The sequence below is a fragment of the Chiloscyllium punctatum genome, chromosome 22 (assembly GCF_047496795.1).
Source record: "Chiloscyllium punctatum isolate Juve2018m chromosome 22, sChiPun1.3, whole genome shotgun sequence".
Classification (NCBI taxonomy): domain Eukaryota; kingdom Metazoa; phylum Chordata; class Chondrichthyes; order Orectolobiformes; family Hemiscylliidae; genus Chiloscyllium; species Chiloscyllium punctatum.
Genome location: NC_092760.1, coordinates 3,707,311 through 3,720,685, shown reverse-complemented (window position 1 = coordinate 3,720,685; position 13,375 = coordinate 3,707,311).

Genomic DNA, 13,375 nt, shown 5'->3' with positions numbered 1-13,375 from the left:
TTCAGCCCGTCTGTTTCAGCCCCTCTGTTTCAGCCCCTCTGTTTCTCGCCCTCTGTTACTCGCCCGCTGTTTCAGCCCCTTTGTTTCTCGCCCTCTGTTTCAGCCCCTCTGTTCAGCCCCTCTGTTTCTCGCCGTCTGTTTCTCGCCCTCAGTTTCAGCCCCTCTGTTTCTCGCCCTCTGTTTCAGCCCCTCTTTTACAGCCCCTCTGATTCTGCCCCTCTGATTCAGCCCCTCTGTTTCTCGCCCTCTGTTTCAGCCCCTCTTTTTCAGCCCTTCTGTTTCAGCCCCTCTGTTTCAGCCCCTCTGATTCTCGCCCTCTGTTACAGCCCCTCTGTTTCTCGCCCTCTGTTTCTGCCCCTCTGTTTCTCGCCCTCTGTTTCAGCCCCTCTGTTTCAGCCCCTCTGTTTCTCGCCCTCTGTTTCAGCCCCTCTGTTTCTCGCCCTCTGTTTCTGCCCCTCTGATTTAGCCCCTCTGTTTCAGCCCCTCTGTTTCAGCCCCTCTGTTTCTCGCCCTCTGTTTCAGCCCCTCTGTTTCTCGCCCTCTGTTTCAGCCCCTCTGTTTCAGCCCCTCTGTTTCTCGCCCTCTGTTTCAGCCCCTCTGTTTCTCGCCCACTGTTTCTGCCCCTCTGATTTAGCCCCTCTGTTTCAGCCCCTCTGTTTCTGCCCCTCTGTTTCTCGCCCTCTGTTTCAGCCCCTCTGTTTCTCGCCCTCTGTTTCAGCCCCTCTGAATCAGCCTCTCTGATTCAGCCCCTCTGTTTCTCGCCCTCTGTTTCTGCCCCTCTGACTTAGCCCCTCTGTTTCAGCCCCTCCGTTTCAGCCCCTCTGTTTCTCGCCCTCTTTTTCAGCCCCTCTGTGTCGCGCTCTCTGTTTCAGCCCCTCTGTTTCAGCCACTCTGTTTCTCGCCCTCTGTTTCTGCCCCTCTGTTTCTCGCCCTCTGTTTCAGCCCCTCTGTTTCTCGCCCTCTGTTTCAGCCACTCTATTTCAGCCCGTCTGATTCAGCCCCTCTGATTCAGCCCCTCTGTTTCTCGCCCTCTGTTTCTCGCCCTCTGTTTCAGCCCCTCTGATTCAGCCCCTCTGTTTCAGCCCCTCTGAATCAGCCCCTCTGTTTCTCGCCCTCTGTTTCAGCCCCTCTATTTCAGCCCGTCTGATTCAGCCCCTCTGATTCAGCCCCTCTGTTTCTCGCCCTCTGTTTCAGCCACTCTATTTCAGCCCCTCTGTTTCAGCCCTTCTGTTTCAGCCACTCTGTTTCAGCCCCTCTGTTTCTCGCCCTCTGTTTCATCCCCTCTGTTTCTCCCCCTCTGTTTCTGCCCCTCTGTTTCTCGCCCTCTGTTTCAGCCCCTCTGTTTCAGCCCCTCTGTTTCAGCCCCTCTGTTTCAGCCCCTCTGTTTCTCACCATCTGTTTCAGCCCCTCTGTTTCTCGCCCTCTGTTTCTCGCCCACTGTTTCATCCCCTCTGATTCAGCCCCTCTGTTTCTCGCCCTCTGTTTCAGCCCCTCTGTTTCTCGCCCTCTGTTTCAGCCCCTCTGTTTCAGCCCCTCTGTTTCAGCCCCTATGTTTCTCGCCCTCTGTTTCAGCCCCTCTGTTTCTCGCCCTCTGTTTCAGCGACTCTGTTTCCCCCCCCTGATTCAGCCCATCTGATTCAGCCCCTCTGTTTCAGCCCCTCTGATTCAGCCCCTCTGTTTCAGCCCCTCTGTTTCAGCCCCTCTGTTTCAGCCCCTCTGTTTCATCCCCTCTGTTTCTCGCCCTCTGTTTCAGCCCCTCTGTTTTTCGCCCTCTGTTTCAGCCCCACTGTTTCTCGCCCTCTGTTTCAGGCTCTCTGTTTCAGCCCGTCTGTTTCAGCCACTCTGTTTCTCGCCCTCTGTTTCAGCCCCTCTGTTTCTCGCCCACTGTTTCATCCACTCTGATTCAGCCCCTCTGTTTCTCGCCCTCTGTTTCAGCCCCTCTGTTTCTCGCCCTCTCTTTCCGCCCCTCTGTTTCAGCCCCTCTGTTTCAGCCCATCTATTTCTCGCCCTCTGTTTCAGCCAATCTGTTTCAGGCCCTCTGTTTCAGCCCCTCTGTTTCAGCCCCTCTGTTTCTCGCCCTCTGTTTCAGCCCTTCTGTTTCTCGCCCTCTGTTTCAGCCCCTCTGTTCCTCGCCCTCTGTTTCAGCCCCTCTATTTCAGCCCCTCTGTTTCAGTCCCTCTGTTTCTCGCCCACTGTTTCTCGCCCTCTGTTTCAGCCCCTCTGTTTCAGCCCCTCTGTTTCAGCCCCTCTGTTTCTCGCCCTCTGTTTCTCGCCCTCTGTTTCAGCCCCTCTGTTTCTCGCCCTCTGTTTCTTCCCCTCTGTTTCTCGCCCTCTGTTTCAGCCCCTCTGTTTCAGCCCCTCTGTTTCAGCCCCTCTGTTTCAGACCCTCTGTTTCTCACCCTCTGTTTCAGCCCCTCTGTTTCTCGCCCTCTTTTTCAGCCCCTCTGTTTCTCGCCCTCTGTTTCAGCCTCTCTGTTTGTCGCCCTCTTTTTCAGCCCCTCTGTTTCCGCCCCTCTGTTTCAGCCCCTCTGTTTCAGCCCCTCTGTTTCACGCCCTCTGTCTGAGCCCCTCTGTTTCTCGCCCTCTGTTACAGCCCCTCTGTTTCCCCCCACTGATTCAGCCCATCTGATTCAGCCCCTCTGTTTCAGCCCCTCTGTTTCTCGCCCTCTGTTTCAGCCCCTCTGTTTCTCGCCCTCTGTTTCAGCCCCTCTGTTTCTCCCCCCTGTTTCAGCCCATCTAATTCAGCCCCTCTGTTTCAGCCCCTCTGTTTCAGCCCCTCTGATTAACCCCCTCTGTTTCAGCCCCTCTGTTTCAGCCCCTCTGTTTCATCCCCTCTGTTTCTCGCTCTCCGTTTCTCACCCTCTGTTTCTCGCCCTCTGTTTCAGCCCCTCTGTTTCTCGCCCTCTGTTTCAGGCTCTCTGTTTCAGCCCGTCTGTTTCAGCCCCTCTGTTTCAGCCCCTCTGTTTCTCGCCCTCTGTTACTCGCCCGCTGTTTCAGCCCCTTTGTTTCTCGCCCTCTGTTTCAGCCCCTCTGTTCAGCCCCTCTGTTTCTCGCCGTCTGTTTCTCGCCCTCTGTTTCAGCCCCTCTGTTTCTCGCCCTCTGTTTCAGCCCCTCTTTTACAGCCCCTCTGATTCTGCCCCTCTGATTCAGCCCCTCTGTTTCTCGCCCTCTGTTTCAGCCCCTCTTTTTCAGCCCTTCTGTTTCAGCCCCTCTGTTTCAGCCCCTCTGATTCTCGCCCTCTGTTACAGCCCCTCTGTTTCTCGCCCTCTGTTTCTGCCCCTCTGTTTCTCGCCCTCTGTTTCAGCCCCTCTGTTTCAGCCCCTCTGTTTCTCGCCCTCTGTTTCAGCCCCTCTGTTTCTCGCCCTCTGTTTCTGCCCCTCTGATTTAGCCCCTCTGTTTCAGCCCCTGTGTTTCAGCCACTCTGTTTCTCGCCCTCTGTTTCTGCCCCTCTGTTTCTCGCCCTCTGTTTCAGCCCCTCTGATTCAGCCCCTCTGTTTCAGCCGCTCTGAATCAGCCCCTCTGTTTCTCGCCCTCTGTTTCAGCCCCTCTGTTTCAGCCCGTCTGATTCAGCCCCTCTGATTCAGCCCCTCTGTTTCTCGCCCTCTGTTTCAGCCCCTCTATTTCAGCCCCTCTGTTTCAGCCCCTCTGAATCAGCCGCTCTGTTTCTCGCCCTCTGTTTCAGCCCCTCTGTTTCAGCCCGTCTGATTCAGCCCCTCTGATTCAGCCCCTCTGTTTCTCGCCCTCTGTTTCAGCCCCTCTGTTTCAGCCCCTCTGTTTCTCACCCTCTGTTTCAGCCCCTATGTTTCTCGCCCTCTGTTTCAGCCCCTCTGTTTCTCGCCCACTGTTTCATCCCCTCTGATTCAGCCCCTCTGTTTCTCGCCCTCTGTTTCAGCCCCTCTGTTTCTCGCGCTTTGTTTCAGCCCCTCTGTTTCAGCCCCTCTGTTTCAGCCCCTCTGTTTCAGACCCTCTGTTTCTCGCCCTCTGTTTCAGTCCCTCTGTTTCTCGCCCTCTTTTTCAGCCCCACTGTTTCTCGCCCTCTGTTTCAACCTCTCTGTTTCTCGCCCTCTGTTTAAGCCCCTCTATTTCCGCCCCTCTGTTTCAGCCCCTCTGTTTCAGCCCCTCTGTTTCTCGCCCTCTGTTTCAGCCCCTCTGTTTCTCGCCCTCTGTTTCAGCCCCTCTGTTTCTCCCCCCTGTTTCAGCCCATCTAATTCAGCCCCTCTGTTTCAGCCCCTCTGTTTCAGCCCCTCTGATTAACCCCCTCTGTTTCAGCCCCTCTGTTTCAGCCCCTCTGTTTCATCCCCTCTGTTTCTCGCTCTCCGTTTCTCACCCTCTGTTTCTCGCCCTCTGTTTCAGCCCCTCTGTTTCTCGCCCTCTGTTTCAGGCTCTCTGTTTCAGCCCGTCTGTTTCAGCCCCTCTGTTTCAGCCCCTCTGTTTCTCGCCCTCTGTTACTCGCCCGCTGTTTCAGCCCCTTTGTTTCTCGCCCTCTGTTTCAGCCCCTCTGTTCAGCCCCTCTGTTTCTCGCCGTCTGTTTCTCGCCCTCAGTTTCAGCCCCTCTGTTTCTCGCCCTCTGTTTCAGCCCCTCTTTTACAGCCCCTCTGATTCTGCCCCTCTGATTCAGCCCCTCTGTTTCTCGCCCTCTGTTTCAGCCCCTCTTTTTCAGCCCTTCTGTTTCAGCCCCTCTGTTTCAGCCCCTCTGATTCTCGCCCTCTGTTACAGCCCCTCTGTTTCTCGCCCTCTGTTTCTGCCCCTCTGTTTCTCGCCCTCTGTTTCAGCCCCTCTGTTTCAGCCCCTCTGTTTCTCGCCCTCTGTTTCAGCCCCTCTGTTTCTCGCCCTCTGTTTCTGCCCCTCTGATTTAGCCCCTCTGTTTCAGCCCCTCTGTTTCAGCCCCTCTGTTTCTCGCCCTCTGTTTCAGCCCCTCTGTTTCTCGCCCTCTGTTTCAGCCCCTCTGTTTCAGCCCCTCTGTTTCTCGCCCTCTGTTTCAGCCCCTCTGTTTCTCGCCCACTGTTTCTGCCCCTCTGATTTAGCCCCTCTGTTTCAGCCCCTCTGTTTCTGCCCCTCTGTTTCTCGCCCTCTGTTTCAGCCCCTCTGTTTCTCGCCCTCTGTTTCAGCCCCTCTGAATCAGCCTCTCTGATTCAGCCCCTCTGTTTCTCGCCCTCTGTTTCTGCCCCTCTGACTTAGCCCCTCTGTTTCAGCCCCTCCGTTTCAGCCCCTCTGTTTCTCGCCCTCTTTTTCAGCCCCTCTGTGTCGCGCTCTCTATTTCAGCCCCTCTGTTTCAGCCACTCTGTTTCTCGCCCTCTGTTTCTGCCCCTCTGTTTCTCGCCCTCTGTTTCAGCCCCTCTGTTTCTCGCCCTCTGTTTCAGCCACTCTATTTCAGCCCGTCTGATTCAGCCCCTCTGATTCAGCCCCTCTGTTTCTCGCCCTCTGTTTCTCGCCCTCTGTTTCAGCCCCTCTGATTCAGCCCCTCTGTTTCAGCCCCTCTGAATCAGCCCCTCTGTTTCTCGCCCTCTGTTTCAGCCCCTCTATTTCAGCCCGTCTGATTCAGCCCCTCTGATTCAGCCCCTCTGTTTCTCGCCCTCTGTTTCAGCCACTCTATTTCAGCCCCTCTGTTTCAGCCCTTCTGTTTCAGCCACTCTGTTTCAGCCCCTCTGTTTCTCGCCCTCTGTTTCATCCCCTCTGTTTCTCCCCCTCTGTTTCTGCCCCTCTGTTTCTCGCCCTCTGTTTCAGCCCCTCTGTTTCAGCCCCTCTGTTTCAGCCCCTCTGTTTCAGCCCCTCTGTTTCTCACCATCTGTTTCAGCCCCTCTGTTTCTCGCCCTCTGTTTCTCGCCCACTGTTTCATCCCCTCTGATTCAGCCCCTCTGTTTCTCGCCCTCTGTTTCAGCCCCTCTGTTTCTCGCCCTCTGTTTCAGCCCCTCTGTTTCAGCCCCTCTGTTTCAGCCCCTATGTTTCTCGCCCTCTGTTTCAGCCCCTCTGTTTCTCGCCCTCTGTTTCAGCGACTCTGTTTCCCCCCCCTGATTCAGCCCATCTGATTCAGCCCCTCTGTTTCAGCCCCTCTGATTCAGCCCCTCTGTTTCAGCCCCTCTGTTTCAGCCCCTCTGTTTCAGCCCCTCTGTTTCATCCCCTCTGTTTCTCGCCCTCTGTTTCAGCCCCTCTGTTTTTCGCCCTCTGTTTCAGCCCCACTGTTTCTCGCCCTCTGTTTCAGGCTCTCTGTTTCAGCCCGTCTGTTTCAGCCACTCTGTTTCTCGCCCTCTGTTTCAGCCCCTCTGTTTCTCGCCCACTGTTTCATCCACTCTGATTCAGCCCCTCTGTTTCTCGCCCTCTGTTTCAGCCCCTCTGTTTCTCGCCCTCTCTTTCCGCCCCTCTGTTTCAGCCCCTCTGTTTCAGCCCATCTATTTCTCGCCCTCTGTTTCAGCCAATCTGTTTCAGGCCCTCTGTTTCAGCCCCTCTGTTTCAGCCCCTCTGTTTCTCGCCCTCTGTTTCAGCCCTTCTGTTTCTCGCCCTCTGTTTCAGCCCCTCTGTTCCTCGCCCTCTGTTTCAGCCCCTCTATTTCAGCCCCTCTGTTTCAGTCCCTCTGTTTCTCGCCCACTGTTTCTCGCCCTCTGTTTCAGCCCCTCTGTTTCAGCCCCTCTGTTTCAGCCCCTCTGTTTCTCGCCCTCTGTTTCTCGCCCTCTGTTTCAGCCCCTCTGTTTCTCGCCCTCTGTTTCTTCCCCTCTGTTTCTCGCCCTCTGTTTCAGCCCCTCTGTTTCAGCCCCTCTGTTTCAGCCCCTCTGTTTCAGACCCTCTGTTTCTCACCCTCTGTTTCAGCCCCTCTGTTTCTCGCCCTCTTTTTCAGCCCCTCTGTTTCTCGCCCTCTGTTTCAGCCTCTCTGTTTGTCGCCCTCTTTTTCAGCCCCTCTGTTTCCGCCCCTCTGTTTCAGCCCCTCTGTTTCAGCCCCTCTGTTTCACGCCCTCTGTCTGAGCCCCTCTGTTTCTCGCCCTCTGTTACAGCCCCTCTGTTTCCCCCCACTGATTCAGCCCATCTGATTCAGCCCCTCTGTTTCAGCCCCTCTGATTCAGCCCCTCTGTTTCACCCCCTCTGTTTCAGCCCCTCTGTTTCAGCCCCTCTGTTTCATCCCCTCTGTTTCTCGCCCTCTGTTTCAGCCCCTCTGTTTTTCGCCCTCTGTTTCAGCCCCACTGTTTCTCGCCCTCTGTTTCAGGCTCTCTGTTTCAGCCCGTCTGTTTCAGCCCCTCTGTTTCTCGCACTCTGTTTCTCGACCGCTGTTTCAGCCCTTTTGTTTCTCGCCCTCTGTTTCAGCCCCTCTGTTTCAGCCCCTCTGTTTCAGCCCCTCTATTTCAGCCCCTCTGTTTCTCTCCTTCTGTTTCTCGCCCTCTGTTTCAGCCCCTCTGTTTCTCGCCCTCTGTTTCAGCCCCTCTATTTCAGCCCCTCTGATTCTGCCCCTCTGTTTCTGCCCCTCTGTTTCTCGCTTTCTGTTTCAGCCCCTGTTTCTCGCCCTCTGTTTCAGCCCCTCTGATTCAGCCCCTCAGTTTCAGCCCCTCTGAATCAGTCCCTCTATTTCTCGCCCTCTGTTTCAGCGCCTCTTTTTCAGCCCTTCTGTTTCAGCCCCTCTGTTTCAGCCCCTCTGTTTCTCGCCCTCTATTTCAGCCCCTCTGTTTCTCGCCCTCTGTTTCTGCCCCTCTGTTTCTCGCCCTCTAGTTCATCCCCTCTGTTTCTCGCCCTCTGTTTCAGCCCCTCTGTTTTTCGCCCTCTGTTTCAGCCCCACTGTTTCTCGCCCTCTGTTTCAGCCCCTCTGTTTCAGCCCCTCTGTTTCTCGTCTCTGTTTCAGCCCCTCTGTTTCTCGCCCTCTGTTTCAGCGACTCTGTTCCCCCCCCCGATTCAGCCCATCTGATTCAGCCCTTCTGTTTCAGCCCCTCTGATTCAGCCCCTCTGTTTCATCCCCTCTGTTTCTCGCCCTCTGTTTCAGCCCCTCTGTTTGAGCCCCTCTGTTTCAGCCCCTCTGTTTCTCGCCCTCTGTTTCTCGCCCTCTGTTTCAGCCCCTCTGTTTCTCGCCCTCTGTTTCAGCTCCTCTGTTTCTCGCCCTCTGTTTCAGCCCGTCTGTTTCAGCCCCTCTGTTTCAGTCCCTCTGTTTCTCGCCCTCTGTTTCTCGCCCTCTGTTTCAGCCCCTCTGTTTCAGCCCCTCTGTTTCAGTCCCTCTGTTTCTCGCCCTCTGTTTATCGCCCTGTGTTTTAGCCCCTCTGTTTCTCACCCTCTGTTTCATCCCCTCTGTTTCTCGCCCTCAGTTTCAGCCCCTCTGTTTCAGCCCATCTGTTTCAGCCCCTCTGTTTCTCACCCTCTGTTTCAGCCCCTCTGTTTCTCGCCCTCTTTTTCAGCCCCTCTGTTTCTCGCCCTCTGTTTCAGCCCCTCTGTTTCCGCCCCTCTGTTTCAGCCCCTCTGTTTCAGCCCCTCTGTTTCTCGCCCTCTGTTTCAGCCCCTCTGTTTCTCGCCCTCTGTTTCAGCCCCTCTGTTACTCGCCCCTGTTTCAGCCCATCTGATTCAGCCCCTCTGTTTCAGCCCCTCTGATTCAGCCCCTCTGTTTCAGCCCCTCTGTTTCAGCCCCTCTGTTTCAGCCACTCTGTTTCTCGCCCTCTGTTTCTGCCCCTCTGTTTCTCGCCCTCTGTTTCAGCCCCTCTGTTTCTCGCCCTCTGTTTCAGCCCCTCTGATTCAGCCCCTCTGTTTCAGCCCCTCTGAATCAGCCCCTATGATTCAGCCACTCTGTTTCTCGCCCTCTGTTTCTGCCCCTCTGATTTAGCTCCTCTGTTTCAGCCCCTCTGTTTCAGCCCCTCTGTTTCTCGCCCTCTGTTTCAGCCCCTCTGTTTCGCGCTCTCTGTTTCAGCCCCTCTGTTTCAGCCCTTCTGTTTCAGCCCCTCTGTTTCAGCCCCTCTGTTTCTCGCCCTCTGTTTCAACCCCTCTGTTTCTCACCCTCTGTTTCTGCCCCTCTGTTTCTCGCCCTCTGTTTCAGCCCCTCTGTTTCAGCCCCTCTATTTCAGCCTCTCTGTTTCTCGCCCTCTGTTTCAGCCCCTGTTTCTCGCCCTCTGTTTCAGCCCCTCTGATTCCGCCCCTCTGTTTCCCGCACTCTGTTTCAGCCCCTCTGTTTCTCGCCCTCTGTTTCAGCCCCTCTGTTTTAACGCCTCTGTTTCAGCCCGTCTGTTTCTCGCCCTCTGTTTCAGCCCCTCTGTTTCTCGCCCTCTGTTTCAGCGCCTCTGTTTCTCGCACTCTGTTTCAGCCCATCTATTTCTCGCCCTCTGTTTCAGCCCCTCTGTTTGAGCCCCTCTGTTTCAGCCCCTCTGTTTCTCGCCCTCTGTTTCTCGCCCTCTGTTTCAGCCCCTCTGTTTCTCGCCCTCTGTTTCAGCTCCTCTGTTTCTCGCCCTCTGTTTCAGCCCGTCTGTTTCAGCCCCTCTGTTTCAGTCCCTCTGTTTCTCGCCCTCTGTTTCTCGCCCTCTGTTTCAGCCCCTCTGTTTCAGCCCCTCTGTTTCAGTCCCTCTGTTTCTCGCCCTCTGTTTATCGCCCTGTGTTTTAGCCCCTCTGTTTCTCACCCTCTGTTTCATCCCCTCTGTTTCTCGCCCTCAGTTTCAGCTCCTCTGTTTCAGCCCCTCTGTTTCAGCCCCTCTGTTTCTCGCCCTCTTTTTCAGCCCCTCTGTTTCTCGCCCTCTGCTTCAGCCTCTCTGTTTGTCGCCCTCTGTTTCAGCCCCTCTGTTTCCGCCCCTCTGTTTCAGCCCCTCTGTTTCAGCCCCTCTGTTTCTCGCCCTCTGTTTCAGCCCCTCTGTTTCTCGCCCTCTGTTTCAGCCCCTCTGTTTCTCGCCCCTGTTTCAGCCCATCTGATTCAGCCCCTCTGTTTCAGCCCCTCTGATTCAGCCCCTCTGTTTCAGCCCCTCTGTTTCTCGCCCTCTGTTTCAGCCCCTCTGTTCTCGCCCACTGTTTCAGCCCCTCTGATTCAGCCCCTCTGTTTCTCGCCCTCTGTTTCAGCCCCTCTGTTTCTCGCCCTCTGTTTCAGCCCCTCTGTTTCAGCCCCTCTGTTTCAGCCTCTCTGTTTCTCGCCCTCTGTTTCAGCCCCTCTGTTTCTCGCCCTCTGTTTCAGCGCCTCTGTTTCTCGCCCTCTGTTTCAGCCCATCTATTTCTCGCCCTCTGTTTCAGCCCCTCTGTTGCAGCCCCTCTGTTTCTCGCCCTCTGTTTCAGCCCATCTATTTCTCGCCCTCTGTTTCAGCCCCTCTGTTTGAGTCCCTCTGTTTCAGCCCCTCTGTTTCAGCCCCTCTGTTTCTCGCCCTCTGTTTCAGCCCCTCTGTTTCTCGCCCTCTGTTTCAGCTCCTCTGTTTCTCGCCCTCTGTTTCATCCCGTCTGTTTCAGCCCCTCTGTTTCAGTCCCTCTGTTTCTCGCCCTCTGTTTCTCGCCCTCTGTTTCAGCCCCTCTGTTTCAGCCCCTCTGTTTCAGTCCCTCTGTTTCTCGCCCTCTGTTTATCGCCCTGTGTTTTAGCCCCTCTGTTTCTCGCCCTCTGTTTCATCCCCTCTGTTTCTCGCCCTCTGTTTCAGCCCCTCTGTTTCAGCCCCTCTGTTTCAGACCCTCTGTTTCTCGCCCTCTGTTTCAGCCCCTCTGTTTCTCGCCCTCTTTTTCAGCCCCTCTGTTTCTCGCCCTCTGCTTCAGCCTCTCTGTTTGTCGCCCTCTGTTTCAGCCCCTCTGTTTCCGCCCCTCTGTTTCAGCCCCTCTGTTTCAGCCCCTCTGTTTCTCGCCCTCTGTTTCAGCCCCTCTGTTTCTCGCCCTCTGTTTCAGCCCCTCTGTTTCTCGCCCCTGTTTCAGCCCATCTGATTCAGCCCCTCTGTTTCAGCCCCTCTGATTCAGCCCCTCTGTTTCAACCCCTCTGTTTCAGCCCCTCTGTATCTCGCCCTCTGTTTCAGCCCCTCTGTTTCGCGCTCTCTGTTTCAGCCCCTCTGTTTCAGCTACTCTGTTTCTCGCCCTCTGTTTCTGCCCCTCTGTTTCTCGCCCTCTGTTTCAGCCCCTCTGTTTCTCGCCCTCTGTTTCAACCCCTCTGATTCAGCCCCTCTGTTTCAGCCCCTCTGAATCAGCCCCTCTGATTCAGCCACTCTGTTTCTCGCCCTCTGTTTCTGCCCCTCTGATTTAGCTCCTCTGTTTCAGCCCCTCTGTTTCAGCCCCTCTGTTTCTCGCCCTCTGTTTCAGCCCCTCTGTTTCGCGCTCTCTGTTTCAGCCCCTCTGTTTCAGCCACTCTGTTTCTCGCCCTCTGTTTCTGCCCCTCTGTTTCTCGCCCTCTGTTTCAGCCCCTCTGATTCAGCCCCTCTGTTTCAGCCCCTCTGAATCAGCCCCTCTATTTCTCGCCCTCTTTTTCAGCCCCTCTATTTCAGCCCCTCTAATTCAGCCCCTCTTTTTCAGCCCCTCGGTTTCTCGCCCTCTGTTTCAGCCCCTCTGTTTCAGCCCTTCTGTTTCAGCCCCTCTGTTTCAGCCCCTCTGTTTCTCGCCCTCTGTTTCAACCCCTCTGTTTCTCACCCTCTGTTTCTGCCCCTCTGTTTCAGCCCCTCTGTTTCAGCCCCTCTATTTCAGCCTCTCTGTTTCTCGCCCTCTGTTTCAGCCCCTCTGTTTCTCGCCCTCTGTTTCAGCCCCTCTGTTTCTCGCCCACTGTTTCAGCCCCTCTGATTCCGCCCCTCTGTTTCCCGCCCTCTGTTTCAGCCCCTCTGTTTCTCGCCCTCTGTTTCAGCCCCTCTGTTTTAACGCCTCTGTTTCAGCCCCTCTGTTTCTCGCCCTCTGTTTCAGCCCCTCTGTTTCTCGCCCTCTGTTTCAGCGCCTCTGTTTCTCGCACTCTGTTTCAGCCCGTCTATTTCTCGCCCTCTGTTTCAGCCCCTCTGTTTGAGCCCCTCTGTTTCAGCCCCTCTGTTTCTCGCCCTCTGTTTCTCGCCCTCTGTTTCAGCCCCTCTGTTTCTCGCCCTCTGTTTCAGCTCCTCTGTTTCTCGCCCTCTGTTTCAGCCCGTCTGTTTCAGCCCCTCTGTTTCAGTCCCCCTGTTTCTCGCCCTCTGTTTCTCGCCCTCTGTTTCAGCCCCTCTGTTTCAGCCCCTCTGTTTCAGTCCCTCTGTTTCTCGCCCTCTGTTTATCGCCCTGTGTTTTAGCCCCTCTGTTTCTCACCCTCTGTTTCATCCCCTCTGTTTCTCGCCCTCAGTTTCAGCCCCTCTGTTTCAGCCCATCTGTTTCAGCCCCTCTGTTTCTCACCCTCTGTTTCAGCCCCTCTGTTTCTCGCCCTCTTTTTCAGCCCCTCTGTTTCTCGCCCTCTGTTTCAGCCCCTCTGTTTCCGCCCCTCTGTTTCAGCCCCTCTGTTTCAGCCCCTCTGTTTCTTGCCCTCTGTTTCAGCCCCTCTGTTTCTCGCCCTCTGTTTCAGCCCCTCTGTTACTCGCCCCTGTTTCAGCCAATCTGATTCAGCCCCTCTGTTTCAGCCCCTCTGATTCAGCCCCTCTGTTTCAGCCCCTCTGTTTCAGCCCCTCTGTTTCAGCCACTCTGTTTCTCGCCCTCTGTTTCTGCCCCTCTGTTTCTCGCCCTCTGTTTCAGCCCCTCTGTTTCTCGCCCTCTGTTTCAGCCCCTCTGATTCAGCCCCTCTGTTTCAGCCCCTCTGAATCAGCCCCTCTGATTCAGCCACTCTGTTTCTCGCCCTCTGTTTCTGCCCCTCTGATTTAGCTCCTCTGTTTCAGCCCCTCTGTTTCAGCCCCTCTGTTTCTCGCCCTCTGTTTCAGCCCCTCTGTTTCGCGCTCTCTGTTTCAGCCCCTCTGTTTCAGCCCTTCTGTTTCAGCCCCTCTGTTTCAGCCCCTCTGTTTCTCGCCCTCTGTTTCAACCCCTCTGTTTCTCACCCTCTGTTTCTGCCCCTCTGTTTCTCGCCCTCTGTTTCAGCCCCTCTGTTTCAGCCCCTCTATTTCAGCCTCTCTGTTTCTCGCCCTCTGTTTCAGCCCCTCTGTTTCTCGCCCTCTGTTTCAGCCCCTCTGTTTCTCGCCCACTGTTTCAGCCCCTCTGATTCCGCCCCTCTGTTTCCCGCACTCTGTTTCAGCCCCTCTGTTTCTCGCCCTCTGTTTCAGCCCCTCTGTTTTAACGCCTCTGTTTCAGCCCGTCTGTTTCTCGCCCTCTGTTTCAGCCCCTCTGTTTCTCGCCCTCTGTTTCAGCGCCTCTGTTTCTCGCACTCTGTTTCAGCCCATCTATTTCTCGCCCTCTGTTTCAGCCCCTCTGTTTGAGCCCCTCTGTTTCAGCCCCTCTGTTTCTCGCCCTCTGTTTCTCGCCCTCTGTTTCAGCCCCTCTGTTTCTCGCCCTCTGTTTCAGCTCCTCTGTTTCTCGCCCTCTGTTTCAGCCCGTCTGTTTCAGCCCCTCT